Genomic DNA, 17,392 nt, shown 5'->3' with positions numbered 1-17,392 from the left:
GAGCGAGAATTGTTGAAACCAAGGTTGAATAAAGCACAGGGACAAATAGCCAACCGAATGGAAACACATGAACTGTGAACCAATGGTTGATGGGCCCCCAACTGGATCAGGCCCTCTGAATGGGTGAGACAGTTGATTGGCTTGACCTGTTTGGGACGCATCCAGGTATCCAGGCAGTGGTACCGGGTCCTGTGCTCATTGCATGAGTTGGCTGTTTGAAACCTGGGGCTTATGCAGGGTCGCTTGGCTCTGCCTGGGAGGAGAGGACTGGACCTGCCTGGACTGAGTCTACCAAGTCGATCTCAGTCCTCAGGGGAAGACCTTGATCTGGAGGAGGTGGGAATGGGCGGTGGTCTGAGGGGAAGAGGAGAGGGGTAGGAGGGGGGAGAACAAGGGAATCTGTGGCTGATATGTAGAACTGAATGGTATTGTAAAATAAAATAAAAGGAAAAAAAAAGAAAAAGAAATCCAGGAACGAAGTAAAAATCGTTCTCACTTTTCATTCAGTATTTTTTTTTTTTTTTTTTTTTTTTTTTTTTTTTTGGTTTTTCGAGACAGGGTTTCTCTGTGTAGCTTTGCGCCTTTCCTGGAACTCACTTGGTAGCCCAGGCTGGCCTCGAACTCACAGAGATCCTCCTGGCTCTGCCTCCCGAGTGCTGGGATTAAAGGCGTGCACCACCACCACCCGGCTCATTCAGTATTTTTTTAAATCAACCCGTCTTCATCTTTCTGAACAAAGTGTAATGATTAACTCAGAGCTTAGCATCCTGATCACATCATCAACTTCTGGTTTTACTTTAAGATTTATTATTAATTATGGGTATGTGTGTGTGTGCCTGCACGTGGATGTTAGGTTAGGAGTTAGGTGTTAGGGTTACTATCTACAGCAGCAAGAAAACAAGCAGATCCATGGAATTGAAGTGACATAGGCTGTGAGCTACTTGGAGTGGGTGCTGGGCACTGAACTCAGGTCCTCTATAAGAGCACTTGCCACTTTTAATTGCTGAACCATTTCTCTGGCCTCCATTTCAGCAACTTCTGCATGGAAGTCTTCCTATATTTCATTAAGCATAATCCTATAATGCTGCTCCCATTTTTAATAAGGATTAGTTAATACAATAATAGGCATCATAAGACATAATTGTCTGACTCTATTTGCTTAGCAAGAATTAAAGGAGTTCATATTCAAACAAGTATAGGGGAAATTATGACTATTAATAATATTTAGTATTATTTAGATTATTTTAATGTTTTATAGTTCATATTTTAGGTACTAAAAAATTTTAGGTTTTTTAAAAAAAAACATTTTTATGGATGCTTTAACATTTTAAAGATGTCCTAACAATAGGACAACTTTCCTACAGTTTTTAAAAGGCAGATTTAGATGTGTAGCAGGCACTTATGCATGGTACCTGACCTGGTCTCCATGGCAACTCTATAATAAAGAAATTAATACAGTAATACTTATAGGTGAGAGAAAGAACGTAAAGTCATTAGAATATTTTTGTTCACTAACACCAATCAACACAGTATAGAATGTTTGTATCTATATGTAGCATGAATCTTAAAAGGTCTTATTAATAAAGTCAAACCAGAAGCCAGGTATTGGGGTGAATGCTGGAAGATCAGAGAAGCAGAACAAGCCAAGGCCACCTCACCTTGCCGATTCCTCAGCTGATCCTGTTTCCTTAGACTGGAAGCCTCTGTGTCCTCATTCGAATGGATCTCAGCTGAACTGCTGCTCTAAATCCTAAAAGCTTAACCAGGCTGTAGTTCCTGGTCCTCATGCCGTAATATAACTTTCTGCTTCCTGCCATCACTTCCTGAGATTAAAGGCATGCCTGGCTGTTTCCAATGTGGCTTTGAACTCACAGAGATCCGAATGGATCTTTGCCTCCAGAATTTGCTAGAAATAAAGATGTGTGTGCCACCATTTTCTGGCCTCTATGTCTATCTAGTGGCTGTTCTGTTCTCTGACCCCAGATAAGTTTATTAGGGTGCACAATATTTTGGGGAACACAATATCACCACATCTATATCTTTTATCCTATGTAACCTTGGGTGTCACTTTGTTATTTCCTCAAGCCTAATGTATGATTTACTGTTTCTTTCAAGCTGCTTGTCATAGATAATCCTTATGACTAAAAACCTGACTAAGAAACATATAGAGCCGGGCGGTGGTGGCGCACGCCTTTAATCCCAGCACTCGGGAGGCAGAGCCAGGCGGATCTCTGTGAATTCGAGGCCAGCCTGGGCTACCAAGTGAGTTCCAGGAAAAGGCGCAAAGCTACACAGAGAAACCCTGTCTCGAAAAACCAAAAAAAAAAAGAAGAAACATATAGAATTGTAAAGCTCAGCTTTGTGTGATGGCTGGAGATAAAGCTCAATAGTAGAATGCTTTACATGGCAAACATGTATGCCCTGTGCCTTGAGTTCAACTCCCAACATATTAAAAAATTATTTTTTTCATAGTACCTATTCTGTGATTTATATCAATAAAACAGCTTTCCTGTGAAACATTTCTTTTAGTATATTCATTTTATGACTTTTCCTACATTTCTCCTTACATTGATTGAGGTGAAAAGTGATTCTTTTCTGTGTCTATGTGTATACACATTTCTGGTGTTATTGTTATTTCCTGTCTTTTCTTCTCATTTTGATTGGTTTCCATGTCATTGTCTTCTAAGCTGTAGGGCAGAGTTGATGTTGTTAGTGTGTGTTCTTGCAGGTTTTAAAATATTTTAGCAAGTATTTTTTTTTTTACTTTTTTCTAAAACTTTTTTATTTCATCTTGAAACATTTACATTTGTTTATTTACTGGGAGCATGTGTGAGTATGAGCTGGCATGTGTGCCAGAGCACATGTGTCTGTAGAGGTTAGAGGACAACTTAACTAGCATCAGTTCTCTACTTCCATTAAGAGGGACCCAGACTCTAAAACAGGTCATTTGGCTTGGCAGCAAGCACCCTGAATCCCTTACAATTGAGATAAAAGCCAAGCCTTCTGGCTCACTGTGTGGTACAGTCCCTTATCAAGGAAAATCAGGCTGTTGTCTGCCTCTGCCCTGAATTGGAAGGGGAGTCTTGGCAAATACATGCATGTTGGCTGGTTTTATGTCAACAGAAGCTAGAGTACTTTGGGAAGAGGGAACCTAAATTGAGAAAATTCTGTCACCAGATTGGGCTGTGGGCAAGCTTGTGGTTCATTTTTTAAGTTAGTAAATGATATAGGAGGGCCCAGATTATTATGGGTGGTGTTATTCTTTTTAGGTGGTCTTAGGATATATAAGAAAAATCAATCAAGCCGGGAGGAGAAAGCCATTAAGCAGTGCTATTCCATGGTCATTGAGTCAGTACCTGCCGGTAGGTTCTTGACTTGCTTGAGTTCCTAACTTGACTTCCTTCAGGGATGAACTATTACTTGGAAGTGTAAGACAAAAATAAACCCTTTCCTTTTCAAATTGCTTTTGGTCATAGTATTTAATCACAGTGATAAAAACATAAGTAGGAGAGCATGCCTGTTCAAACAATATTTTTTAAATATTGATTTGCTCCGTAGTCTTCAGTGATCTGAAAAATTCCAAATCTTCTCATTTACAGAGATGGGCAAGTTTGAAGTCAGTCTCTCAGGGACTGTCCATGAGAGTTTAGATGCTAGTTAGGGAGTTGAACTTTATCCAGCCACAAACTGGAAGCTGAATGCTACCAGCTGAGTATGCTGAGGGTGGGAGGGTGCATTGGAAATGCCCATAGGGTCCACCAAGGACTTCAGGGACTAGTTGTTGCCTACTTCAACATCTCCAGAAAACTGGCTAGTTAGAAGTTGGATGCTTGTGCAGCATCTGGAAAGGTTGAAGTGATAGGTGTCTGCTTATTAGAGAGAAGCTGAATTCTGAGTTTGAATGCCCATTTACTTTGTGCTGAGCCCAAAAGGCAATGTTTTGGGAAGTGCTCATGAACACATCATTCAAAAGCCCTAACATGTTTCCTGATCCCTTGGTGAATGTTAAATCCCTGTCAGAGAGTTGAAATGTTATGTAAGTTGATGTGTTATAGAAGAGACTGAGAGCTGAGAAAGATTTCCCAATTGAAGGGGTCTCTGCAGGTGTCATACAGGGAAGTAAGCCCCTGATAAGAGATAAGAATGAAAACCCAGTACAGATTAATTTAGTCAACCTGGATCAAACTTCAGGAAGTATAATTACAGGTATTTAAGCCTAGTACAATTTGAAAAAAAAAAAGTTTCCTGGTGTAATACAATCCTCATTACACAAGGAAGCATAATTACATTGAAACTCAACTCAGGGTACATGTCATTTCCTTCAAGATGATGAGTTCTAGGGATAGTCTACCTATATAGCTTAAGGAACTAAGGGTCTGGTCAGTCTCAGTCATACAGATAGCATAGAGGTCATTTGGGCTATTAGCCACCCCTAGTCATGGTTGTGGGAACTTGGGAGAACCTCTGTCTACAAGGGTCATTTAGATTACTAGCCACCATTACAAGGGTCTTGGTTGTAAGAGCTTGATATGGCCTGGCCCAACAGGTAACTTAGATCACCAGGGAGTCAATCGTTTCCAATTCTCAGCTTTCTGGATGGAAGAACAGATTTTTCATGCTTCCCATTGGAAAGAAAATCCTGTATGCGTAACATTCTTGGTTTCTCTGGAGATTTGTGGGCACAAGGACCTTTGTGCTATACTCCCAACACCCAACCTCAAAGTACATTGTTGGGTAAGGAACTCACAGCGAGAACACATCTCTACTTCCTCTCAATGTTGATAATCATGTTTTCAGATTTGTTTGGTGTGTTAAGAGTCTCACAACTGGTGTCTGAGTTCCTTACAGGGAATTAACCACATATTGCTGTTTTATTAGTGTACTCATAGAAGGAGAGAAATTCCAGAATGTTCTATTTATCATTGTGGGACCAACAATTATTTACCGAAATTTTAAGATAAATATGTGACACATGTGCTCAATTTCTTAAGTTCTTTATCAAATTTTAGCTTTGGATGCTAAATTTTCCAGTCTGAATCAAATTTGCTGATCTTACTATGTAAACTTAACACTATGACATTTTTCCTATGAATAATCTAAAATTCTTTAACTTTTCCCTTGCAACAAATAATATATACAACAACCTTTAATCAATTCCAAGTTAATCCTATTAAAATTCTATTACCTCATGTAATATGCCTCCTGTATTTAGTTTACTTTCCTCATATTGGTTTTTGTTGCCTACATGAGCTGGCAACTTGTGAGCCCTTCTAACAGAAGGTAGATTGTGAGGAAAACTGGGAGAAGAAATAGCTCTATAAAATCCAATACTCTACATAAGTGTCCACAGGAATTATGTTTGTGTAGAAAGATATGCACTAAGGCAAATTCTACTTTTATAACTATATTATCCTTCAGCTTCATTAAGATTTGATGTGTTATAATATTGCACTATTTGTTGCTAAGTGAAAAATGCTACACCTTCTACTGACACAAGCATTTCATAAGAGTGGGGTGAGGGTATGACAGCTTGCTTCAGGTACTACTGGCTTTAATTATGCCATTTTGTTACTTGCCATTTAAATACTACTGCATGTGTGAGAAAATTTTTTTGCTACATTTTGATTATATAATAATTTTGGAAAATTTCTAATTTTTCAAGAAAATAGGGACAGGAAAAATACTCTGCATTAGAAATACTAGACAATGAGTCCAACTTATTTAGCAATTCATTTTAATTTTAGATATAACTCAGGAAAATAGTTTACCATCTTAATATTATGAATATGTAAAGTTTTTCTTGTGGTCCTTTTGTTTTGTTTTGTTCCTTTGTCTTATTAATTTTTTGTTTTGTTTTGTTTTGGTTGTTTGTTTTGATTCTCCTTTTTGTAGTTTATTGGGTTTTTTTTTTTTGCTTTAGTCTTTTAGGTTTTTTTTGAAAGAGAAAGAAAAGTTGGTGTGTAGGAAGGTGGAGAGAATCTGAAAGGAATTGAAGAATGGGAAAAACATGACCAAAATATAATGTATGCAAAAACTAATTTAAAAGCAATAAATAAATATCCAAACCTGGAACAGAGATCATGCCTTTATATTAATATTTTTATTTAAATATTTAGGATTTGTGTGATATGTGCTCAAAGACTGAATATATATCATTTTTAGGGATATTTTATGAGCACACAGTTTATAATTTAGGGAAGCTGATTTGAGGTATTGGTAAACATTATTGTATATGGCAGTGATAAGAATCTCTTCCTTAATTAACAAATATTGGTCATGAAATAAGCTTAGTTTTCATTGGTTTGGTATTGCTGACCTAGGAAACTAGATTTGTGATCTTCTGGTCGATTCTTTGAAGCTGTTTGTGTGTTTTTGTTGTTCTTATACACCTTTTGGATATTCAGAAATAACTTTCTTACTTTTGTCTATGTAACAGTCTATTGAATTATACATGACAAAATATTTTCTTTTTTTAAGTCAAGAATTTATGACTAAGCAGTACACTCATCCCATATTTTTTAAAAAAGAAAATTGTCAAAGCTATTTTATAATCACTCTAATCTCAAAGGCTAGCACAGTTACTAATGTATAACTTTCCAACATCTGTTGGTGTCTCATTCAATTGTTTACATTTTAACAATAAGTATGAGTAACTCTTGAAAATTTGCAAATATATAATATTGCAGTATTGTGTATGCAACTTCACAGAGAGGAATTCAGTGTGTACTGTACTGTACACTAGAACATCTATAAAATGAGAGTATACACTTCCACACTCGAAAGAATAGTAAATAAGCCAGAATATTTCATCTTACAAATTGCTAATCAATAAATCACATTTTTAAACTGCTGAGTAATTATTAGCTGAAGCATTAAGCAATAGCATCCTCATTTACATATTAACACATTTATAACAATAATTTCTGTTTTGTGCTTGTATATGTGAAACATAAATTATTCATATAATTCAGACTTTCTTAATGCATAATTAAAATGCTGTTATTGGGGCTTGAATACATGTGTACTTTCTATAAAGAATTAGAATTGTAAAAACTAAATGTAGTCAATCTTAAAAACAAATGCAAGTGTAATATTTTGGATGAGTAGATTCCTAACTTTAAGGAAAAATTATTTTTATTAAAGGCAATGGTACTATAATGATTTCAAAATATCAGTTGGATTTAAATTCATTTTAACAGAATGGAAAGATAGTTAACTTTAAAAAAATGTATTCAAAACACTTTTGGGCAATTGAGCTACTGCAAATTGGCACTGTGAACACAAGAACAAAAGAGGATTGCAGAGAATCACAGCTGGGGTCAGCTTGAATGGAACAGAAGATACTAGGGCCTCATGCTGGACAAATACCTATGTGACCGTTTTGTTGACTTGCAGGAAGTCAATGTGGACTACAATAAAAATGAGTAACAATCCAGGGTCTACAGTTTGATGGTCACAATGATTATTAGTTTTTATTTCAGGAAGCCTATCACAGTGAAGAAAGAGCCAAGGCAAAAATCATCCTGTTACTTATGAGAGAGAGAAAATCAGGAATGGGAAGTAGGCCCAGAGAATTGTCCTTACGTAGGTCCCCTCTTCAGGGGCAAAGATGTGAAATGGAGCAATTTGTGACCCTAGCCTGTCTAGCTTTTCTGTCTCTCCCAAGGAGAGTAAAAATAAGATGGGAAGGGCAGTAAAGTTCATAGCCAAGGAGCTATGATATTGAGGTTTAATCTTGGAATTCTGGCAAGTTTCATTTTTCTCACAGTGACTTCACTTCAGTGCTTCTGTAAAACAACGTGAAATGCAGCAAAAATCCATGATCAGCAGCTTTCACAAGAAGTCCTAGTGGACCCCAAAGATAAGAGAGGAAACAGAACAAAGAACAATGGACAAAATGAATATCATTATCACCTATATCACAGCAATCTGAACACAAAGCAATTTAGGGGAAGCAATTTTATCCTTCAAAAGTGGTGGCAACACATTTAGATGCATATACATAATATCTTATACACACATATATATATAATATCTGATATATATATATATAAGACTATATATAAAGAATTCTTAAAATTCAAGACTAATAAAATATGGGGAAAATACCTCACAGAACACCTTACCTAGGAAGGTGTACAGGTGACAAATAAGCACAAAGAAAAAAGCTTGGTGTCGTAATTCAGAGAAATAAAGAATTAAACATCCTTGAGACATCACTAAAGATCTACTAGAATGGGAATCCAAAGGCTGGTGAATATAAACACTGATGTGGACTTGGGCAATGGGAACTCTTGTTCATATGGAATTAAAATGGAAAATTTGTTTTGCAATATCATTAGGGTTTCTTACAAAATTAAAATACTCTTACCAAATTACCCAAAAATCTTCCTGGTATTTATCTAAATGATCTGAAACCATTATGGCAGAACAAAACCTGTACCTGGATATTTATAGCAGCTTCAGTCATAATTGCTATATATTAGTGGTATCCAAGATGTCCTTCAAGAAGGAAATGGAGGTAACTGTTACATTCAGACAACAGACCTCATTCATCACTCAAGTAAAGGCAGTCAGAAGCATGGATGTGAGCTGGGGGTAAAGTTTCTGCTCTATTCATGGTATCCTTTTATATAATTTTATTGCAAGGTAATCTTATAATAGATGTAAATGTGTATTATAAATTTGAGAACATCTGATTTTTTAAAAGAGGCACGAAAATAAAATGTGACTACAAAACAATATAAACATGCCATTTCCATATATAAATTGTCTCTAAATATGAATGCTATAAACTATATCACTCATGGTACACCTAAAGTTGAAGGTTCCTATGTGATCCGTATGAACAGAGCCCCATTCATCTTTTCTCATATCCTATCCTTCTTCTGTAGGTTCTTGTAATTACGACATCTTAAGTGCACAGAGAAAAAAGCATCATCCTTAGTCGGACAGGTGCAGAGACACTTCTGGTAGGATTGCCTCGATGACCGCCCAGGGAGAGTGGCAGGTCCAGTTCAAGTTCATCCTGGTGGGCAACAGCGGCACCAGGAAGACGACATTCGTGAAGCACCACTTGATGGGCGAGTTCAAGAACTATGCAGCTACCCTGGGCGTGGAGGTGGACCCGCATCTTCCATGCTAACAGAGGACCCATCAAGCTCAATGTGTGGGACACAGCCGGCCAGGAGAATTTCGGAGGCCTGTGTGATGGCTACTACATCCAAGCCCAGTGTGCCACTGTAATGTTTGATGTACCATCAGGAGTCACTTCCAAGAATGCACCTAACTGGCATAGAGATCTGGTATGTATGTGTGAAAACATCCACATTGTATTGTGTGGCAACAAAGTGGATATTAAGGACAGAAAAGTGAAGGCAAAATCTGTTGTCTTCCATGGAAAGAAGGATCTTCAGTGCTATGACATTTCTGCCAAAAGTAACTACAACTTTGAAAAGCCTCTCCTCGGGCTTGCCAGAAAGCTCATCGGAGACCCTAATTTGGAGTTTGTTGCCATGCCTGCTCTTGTCCTACCTGAGGTGGTCATGGACCCAGCTTTGGCAGCACAGTACAAGCATGATTTAGAGGTCGCTCACACAACTGTCCTCCCCGACGAGGATGGTGACCTTTGAGAAAGTGAAGCTGGATCCCTGAGTCAGAAGTCTAGTTTCATAGGCAACTGTCCTGTGACGTCAGCAGTGCAGCGTATGTGCCACCTTATTTAGCTAAGCAGATCCTGTACTTCATTGGGATGCTGAAGGAGATGAAAGAGCTTCGGAGTGGACGTGGCAGTTAAAACATACCTTCGGTTTTTTTGTTTGTTTGTTTGTTTGTTTGTTTTGGACTTGCATATTGAGCTGTTTGGAACACAGTTGTTTTCCTCCTGAATTTCAAAAATAAGACTGCTACAGTCACATCACACTGTTCAGTCTGTGGTGAAATCTTGTTTGTCGCTGTCATTCCCGTTCTTTTTGTTTAGAATCAGAATAAAGCTGTATTTCAGATAATCTAAAAAAGAAAAGAAAAGCATCATCCTACTAGAGCCCTAGTAATACTCTTCTGTATTTAAAATAATAATTTAATTTCAAAAAATATGAATGCTATCAACTAATACTTATATTTAATATTTATTAATTTTTTTTACTTAAAATAGTATTTAAATGAGTGAAATAAAAGAAAATAATCTGTTTCTTTTTTCCTTTGTTCCCAACATAATATTTTTATTGATTATTTGGGAATTTCACACAATGTACCCTGATCATCACCTGCTTCCCATTCCTCCTAGGTCCACCCTCCCAACTTGTGTCCGCCAAAAATTAAAAAAAAATACACCAAGTACAATTTGTTTGTGTTGCCCATATACTCATTGGAGTATGATCAAACTTCCAGTGGTCAGCCTCTTAAAGATAACTGAATAGTCCTTTCCTATCCCCATACCAAAACACGAGCTTTTATTTGTTTATTTGTTTAGGTAATATTATTTTAATTGAAAATATTTTTTCATATAATATGTCCTAGTTATGTTTTCCCCTCCCCTAATCCTTCCCAGATCCTCACCCACTTCCCCACCCACCCAAATCCACACCTTTTATTTCTTTGTTTCTCATTAAAATATAAAAAGGCTTATAAAAACTAATAAATGCATTTCTATAAGAACAGTAAAATAGTGAAGTAGAAATTTAGATATGAAGTTATGAATAAGGGTCATTATCAGAGAAAAGAGAAACTGAACAAGAATAACATGCCAATCATCTAGAAACACAATGTCAACAAATCTGCATCTGAGAACAATTTGATGAGAAAACATGAGGGAAAACTAGTAAAATAAGTCTGTCATTAGTAATATAAATCTTCACTACTATCTGGAAGCTTCAACACTCTCTTTTAACAATTAAAATATTTAATATCCAGGAAAAGAGTAAGCATAGAGTTGACTTGAATATTATTATAAACCAGTTTCATTTAATTGACATTTATAAAATACATAGTTATATTTTATTCCCATCAGAAGAATATAAGTTTTTGAAAACTCATCATCATAGATGTTATTAAGAGCCAGAAATATATCTGAACAAACTTGGAAAATACAGAAATAGAAAGAAAATGTACAGCTAAGAGACTGAGAACAGGGCTTGGTGTATATTGTGACAGCAAGAAGACCTGAGTTCAAATCCCCAGGCCCCACATAAAAGTCAGTAATTGCTGCATGTGTATCTAACTCAAGTATTGGAAGGCAGAGATTGGTGGATCTCTAAAGTTAGCTGGCCAGCCCACTTAGAAAAAAAATTATAAAGTTCAAGTCAATGAGAGATGATGTGTCTGAAAATAAGGTTTAAGGATTAGCAAGATGGTTCGGTGTGTAAAGGCTCGCCTCCAAACTGCATGATGTCAGTTCGATCCCCAGGATCCATGTAGTGGAAGGAGAGACTACAGTATTGTAAGTTGTCCTCTAACCTCCACAATTAGGGTATGGCACATACACAAGTGCGTGCACACACACACACACACACACACACACACACACACACACACACTGTATGTTCACATACTCCAGTGATTTGATTAGCAACAGATATAGCTACAAAATCCCTAAATATTTGTAGACCTGAAATGCATTCACACATGACACCAAAAGCACATAAGTTAAAGATTGTAAGAGCCAGATCAGGTAATTTTCTCTGAGATTGTGTCTATTATGAGTGTCAGAAGCTGTACATAGAAAATCTCACCAACATGACTGCCTGAACATTAGCTGAACAAAGACAATGCCAATAAACATATCAAAGTGAATGGAGTGGTGGTAGAGGTAGCTCATGAGGCCTTAGTCCTTCACAAAGAATTACAGGCACAGGCAACTAAGGAAAGCTCAGAGTGGGAGAAATGGTCTTCCCCAGGAAAAAGCACAAATGGCTATTCCATACCAAACAGTCTGCCCTGAAAACATACATACATACATGCAGACATAATATTATACAGACTTAGCAGGTTAGATTAAAAATGTATATAACAACATTTAATGAAAAAAGAGTCCATGAATTTGAAAAAAAGCAAGGAGGGGTAAATGGAATGGTTTGGAGGGAGGTAAGGTAAGGGATAAATGATGAAATTATATCATAATATCAAAAATGAAAGAAAAACATTACAGTGTTCAAGAAAAGTTAAAGATATTTTGAATAAGTGAGTGTGTGACAATGCAACTTGTTAAAACTGGCGGGATGAACTGGCTAGAAAAGTAAGATCAATAATGATTATTTGCATTCTACATTGTGAAAGTAGAGAAATAAGTGGAATGAAGCCTGAAGTAAGCTGAAGGATTAAAAGAATGAGCCCTAAAGCAGAAATCAATACCTGGTGTTACTACATCACACACCTCAAATCTCTGCATTGTTTATCTGTCAATTATATCTCAAAGATGGAAAAATGAAAGCAAGACTTAAAAAGTCCAATGGAAAATTATGTTGAAAGCACACTTGTACATTTGTATATATATACAAATCTACGCATATTCAGTACTTACATATAAATAAAAATTAAAACATATACTTTTATTCCATAAATATGAATTTTATAGTTTTAAGCAAGCTTGCAAAATTGTGAACTATCATAAGGTGACTCAAGAGCAAGTTTATTCAAGCTTCACTGTTATTCCATATATCTAGATTGACATTTCCTTCTCTACTCACTCTCCTTAGCTGGAGATCATGAGGACTCCTAGTCTTTCACCCTAACACACATACTCAAGCACCAACACTCATTATACAGAGATTACTAAAATAAAAACTTTTACCAGATTATTTGTTGTTAATGGTTATCGGGTCCTCTCACAAGAATTAAAGGGCAAAGTAGAAATACCCAGATGAACAGCTATTTCGAGGATAGGGGACTAAAACCATGATCTTAGTAGGTATGTGATGGCAAAATTTCAGCTAATGGAGTTTGGGAGCTGTAAAGATTTTGTGGCACATATTACATCATACTTCTTCCCAACTTCAAAACCCAAGAGCTGGGTTAAATATAAATAACTTACTGTTATATAACTGAGAGACCTGTGAAGGCAGCGTCTTTATTCCACAACATAGAAGGAAAAAAATGAGAATGTGAAAACGTGAGTCAGGAACATGAGATCATAAGCACAGACATAAAATCAAACACATTTAAGGGAAAACGAGATGAAATGAAGAACAAAGGAAAGAAAAAAATGTTAAAAATTTCACTGTGAAGGACAATTGCATTTGTCAAATAAAACAGGCTTACCAATGCTAATATTTAGAAAGAGACACACAGACTCTATGTGTATTTGAGGAATATTCTGAATTCTCTCCAAAACTACACAGATTTTTGTGGTTGTTGTAATTGTTTAGATGGAGTCTTGCTATGTAGCAGGGACTGTCAAACTTATGGTGATCCTCCTGTTTCAGCCTCTTAAAATCCTGAAGTGGCCATGGGACCCCAGGCTATACCGGGAGCCTGTCAACTGAGCTTGTGATCATCCCTTGTCAGCTCAGAAAGTATAAAGTAAAGTGCCCCCTTGGTCATTTACATGGTGTTTTAGTGAGGGTTACTGTTGCTGTGATAAAACTCCATGACCAAAAGCAAGTTTGAGAGGAAAAGCTTACATTTCCATATCACTGAAGGAAGTCACGACAGGAGCTCAAAACAGAACAGAAACCTGCAGCAGAAGCTGCAGCAGAGGCCAAGGAAGGGCTTTGCTTACTGGCTTGCCCTCCATGGTTTTGTCAGCCTTTTTTTTTTTTTACAGAACCCAGGACCACTAGCCCAAGGGCAACCTCACCCACAACTGGCTAGGTCCTCCCCATCAATCACTAATTAAGAAAATGCCCCACTTGTTAATAAGGTATTATCTTAATTGAGGGTCTCTCCTCTCAGATGATTTTAGTTTGTGTCAAATTGACAAAAAAAATTAGTACAACTGATTTCCTGTCAACTTGACACACAAACACATCACTTTTCTTTTTTTTTTTTTTTTTTATAAAGGAAGAAAATAGAATATATTCAGAAAATTACATTCAAATGAAATTGTAAATACAATATAATCTTTTGTCCCTCAAGCCTCATATTTAGTTCACAGTATAATACAACCCTCTTTTAAATGTCCTATATTTCAATATCCTAAAAATCCAAATCCAAATCCTTTAAAAGTTGTAAAATAAAAAAAAAAAAAAAAAAAAAAAAAAAAAAGATAGAACCTAGAGGGGACAGCAGATAAATGTAGAGAGAAATTATGCTAGAAAGGAACCAAAATGAGAACAGAGTATAAGCTGTGTAGAGAGAGAACTGACACAGAATAATAAAGTGTATGGACTAAGGAGTTTCATGTACATAGATTCATTTCTTTTCATCAAAGATTAATTATCAGCTGGTTGTAGATTCTTCCCAAACCCTGGGAGGGGACTATCGAGGGGCTGGACCCCCATAGTTCCTGATACTTTATATGAAACACATCACTTTTCAATTAGAACCTTTCTTTTCTCATTATCCCCAAGATCCCATATTAAAATATAAATAGCTTTTAAAAATTCTGTCTTCAAAGACATTAAAATTTTTCTTTAAAATATCCATTCTCCTTAAAACTCCAAAATCTCTTTTAAAAACTGCGCCTTTTACCTTTGGGTTCCTGTAAAAATTAAAATTAAGTTAAATACTTTTTTTCAAGAGGGAAAAAACAGGGCACAGTCACAACCAAATCAAAGCAAAACCTAACCCTAACAGTGTAAGTAGTGCAATATCAAATTATCTGGGGTTTACTCACAATTTTTGGGGCTCCTCCAATGACTCTGGATCACTTCTCCAGCTCTGCCCTTTGCAACACACACAGCTTGTCTTTTAGGTCCTGGCTGACTCCACTCCAATGCCGATGCTCTTCTTGGTGGTCATCACATGGCATTGGTACCTCCCAAATGCTGGAGTCTTCTACTGCAACTGGGCTGCACATTCATGAATGGCCTCTCATAGCCAAGCCTCCACTTCTCTGCATGACTCCTTCAACCCGGGCCTTCATTTGCTGCTGGGCCACGCACCTTCACCCATGGCTTTTCCTAGTCTCTCACAGTGCTGAGCCTCAGCTGTTCTCCATGACCCCTTTCTACCTTTAAAACCAGTTCCACCTGTGTGACTCTTATTCTTCAAAGTTGGTTGCCAGCCTAAGGTAACAACATTGACCACCTCTGGATGCTTTCTTAGTGTCAAGTCTCAGGAAACACTTCCCAGAAGATTTTTCTTTTTCCCAGTGACATTGGTCACTTCTTAATCACTGCTAATTTCTCAGCTCCAGCTGACCAGCATTGGAGCATCCAAGTAAGACAAAGTTTTCACTTTAGTAGTTGTGGTTTCTTGTTAAGAATCACAGCTGGTTCTTTAGCCCCAGCCAACCAAAACCACAGAATCATAATTCAAAACAACTACTGGCCCTTTAAATTTAAAAATATTTTTTAGTTTAAATAGTCTTTACATTTATCTCCGAAACTTCACAAGCCCAGGCCTCTATATTCTGCACTGGTTTCAACATTCTTTCAAGCTCCTACAAAACAGCTCATCAAACATTGAACACTCCATGGCTTTTGTACAAAGTTCCAAAGTCCTTCCATAATTCTCTCCAAAACAACATGGTCAAGTCTGTGAGAGTCATACCCCACAAGTCTGGTACTACCTTGTCTTAGGGTTCCTATTGCTGTGATGAAACACCGTGACTAAAAGCAAGTTTGGAAGGAAAGTGTTCATTTGGCTTATGCTTGCACATCACTGTTTATCACTGAAAGAAGTCAAAACCGGAACTTGAAACAGGCCACAAACATGGAGGCAGGAACTGAGAGAGGCCATGGAGGGGCTCTGCTTAATGACTTGCTCCTCATGGCTTGCTCAGCCTGCTTTCTTATAGACTTCAGCATCATGAGCCCAGTGATGGCCCCACCCACAATGGGCTGGGCCTCTCCGTCAATCACTAATTAAGAAAATGCCCTAGAAGCTATCAAGGCATTATTTTTAATTGAGGTTCCCTCCTCTCAGGTGACTTTAGCTTGTGTCAAATTGACATAAAACTATCCAGGGCACATGGACTATCTTAAATGCTTTTGGATAATAATAGCTTTGTGGTCCCTTAAATAGGAATGACTTCAATACCTGCATTGGCTCCCTCAAAGCAAATTTGAAAAACTAAATAACACTCACCTTAATGAAAACCAAATCAAGCCAAACAAAAATAGTTCTATATACTTGTAATATCAAAACTTATATGTGTTATTTCCCAGGTGTTTAATTCTAAAAGCTGTATATTTTCTATTTATACTTTCTGACCACATGATTTACGAGGTAACATTATTTCAGAGTGGTGTTTATATAATGCTGGTTTGTTGTTCACTTACTCTATCACCATAGAAATCAGCAAATCATGAAGATCATTTATTGTTTCCAAGACTCAGTACAGCAAATGTTGCTTTATGCATTTTGAGGGTATTTTATTAAATGCTTAGTTATTCAGAATCATTGTATTTCATTGATGTCTCTCTCTTCATCTCAAATAATGCTTTGTTTTCTTTTTGTGGGAAAAGTGTTATCAAGTCCTTCTTTATATTAAATGCTTTGAAACCTTTCAGTGTTATCTCATAAACAGAATATTATTTGATTTTGGTTCGATATCCACATATTTACTACTGCATTTTAAATAAATCCTTTATGGTTTATTGATATGTTAATGTTTTAGTCATACTTTTTTCTGTATGTAGTACTTTAAACTGTTCTAAATTACTTTCCATTTTCAGACTGGATGCTTTGTCTCCATATTTTCTCTTCTCAATGCCTTTTCTTGTTCATTTAGATTCATTTAGTTCTCAGCTAACACATAGCACATCAGCCTGAAAGGTGACAACAAAAATTATCTGTATTTTTTGGAGAGAATTCAAAATATTCTAATATTGGGACATTTGCAGGATCTAAAATAGGCAGAATTGTTGTTGTTTAGACAGGGTTTCACTATGTAGCTGAGGCTGTCTTCAAATTCATGACTATCCTCCTGAAAGGCTGAAATATAGGTGTGTGCCACCCTTCATACAAGTGTTTTAACCACTAGGAAAGGAAGAAACAATACAGTGAGGCCTTTCTCAGTTCATGCATTCACTTTGGATTATGTAATAGTGGAGGCAAAAAGAGTGGCAGTGAATCCTGAAGAGGGAACTCCTTGGAGAAAAATTATAGAGAGATGCCCAGTGAGCCTGAGTCTGCTGCTGAGCACTGAGCCATTCATACATTGGCTGGACAAAGGTCCATATGCAAGAGACTTTTGAAGAAGTAGATTGTGGAGCACAGGGCAGAGCATGGAAATACATAGAAAGGGAGCCCCAGGACTTACAAAGGCAGCTTCTAAAGAATGCATTCTGTT

The 17,392-nt window shown here is 36.9% G+C and overlaps 1 pseudogene; it reads left to right on the top strand.

The window, feature by feature from the left end:
* Positions 1–8,916: 8,916 nt before the first annotated feature.
* Positions 8,917–9,632, top strand: LOC114696391 (annotated as a pseudogene).
* The last annotated feature ends 7,760 nt before the right edge of the window (positions 9,633–17,392 follow it).

The sequence above is a fragment of the Peromyscus leucopus genome, chromosome 13, assembly GCF_004664715.2.
Source record: "Peromyscus leucopus breed LL Stock chromosome 13, UCI_PerLeu_2.1, whole genome shotgun sequence".
Taxonomy (NCBI): Eukaryota; Metazoa; Chordata; class Mammalia; order Rodentia; family Cricetidae; genus Peromyscus; species Peromyscus leucopus.
The sequence above is the reverse complement of the archived record's forward strand: the minus strand, read 5'-3'. Positions and strand labels throughout refer to the sequence as shown.